Genomic DNA, 1,127 nt, shown 5'->3' on the forward strand with positions numbered 1-1,127 from the left:
CCTGAGCAACCAGCGGGCTCAGCTCCGACCGCCCTCGTTGCTAGGGTTGGTGGATCCGGGCCGCTGGGCTTTGTCAGATGTTTGTCCCAAGCCAGTGGGGTTGAGCTGAACGGAGAGGACTACGGAAGTGAGATCCAGACACCGTCGATTCTTCAAGCCCCTGTATCACAGCCCATTTCAGCAAATGTTTATACACATTTATAGAAGCCTTTTTTTTTTTTTTTGAAGTAGATCTACAATGTTGTGTAAATTTCAGGTGTACGGCAGAGATTCTGTTATATACATATATACATATATATGTGTATATATATATATTCTTTTTCAGATTATTTTCCATTATAGGTTGTTATAAGATATTGAATATAGTTCCCTATGCTATACAGTAGGTCCTTGTTGTTTTATTTTATATATAGTAGTGTGTATCAGTTAATCCCAAATTCCTAATTTATCCCTTCCCCCCTTCCCCTTTGGTAACCATAAGTTTGTTTTCTACATCTGTGAGTCTATTTCTGTTTTGTAAGTAAGTTCATTTGTATCACTTTTTTAAATTCAACAAAGAGGCGATATCATATGATATTTGTCTTTCTCTGACTTACTTCACTTAGTATAATAATCTGTAGGTCCATCCATGTTGCTGCAAATGGCATTATTTTGTTCTTTTTTATGGCTGAGTAGATGGTATATATGTACCACATCTTCTTTATCCATTCATCTGTCAGTGGACATTTAGGCTGCCTTCATGTCTTGGTTATTGTAAACAGTGCTGTTGTGAACATTGGGGTGCATGTGTCTTTTTGAATTAGAGTTTTCATCTTTTCTGGACATATGCCCAGGAGTGAGATTGTTGGATCATATGGTAACTGGTTTTTTAAGGAACCTCCATACTGTTCTCCATAGTGGCTGTATCAATTTACATTCCCACCAACAGTGCAGGAGGGTTCCCTTTTCTCCACACCCTCTCCAGCATTTATTATTTGTAGACTTTTTGATGATGGCCATTCTGACCATGAGGTGAGGTGATGCCTCATTGTAGTTTTGATTTACACTGTATAGAAGACTTAATTCTATGCCAAGCCCTGAGCTAAGAGCCTACAATGAAATGCAGAGAGGAGACAAACAAGCACAGT

Source organism: Balaenoptera borealis (genome assembly GCF_965194805.1).
Source record: "Balaenoptera borealis genome assembly, chromosome: 16".
Classification (NCBI taxonomy): domain Eukaryota; kingdom Metazoa; phylum Chordata; class Mammalia; order Artiodactyla; family Balaenopteridae; genus Balaenoptera; species Balaenoptera borealis.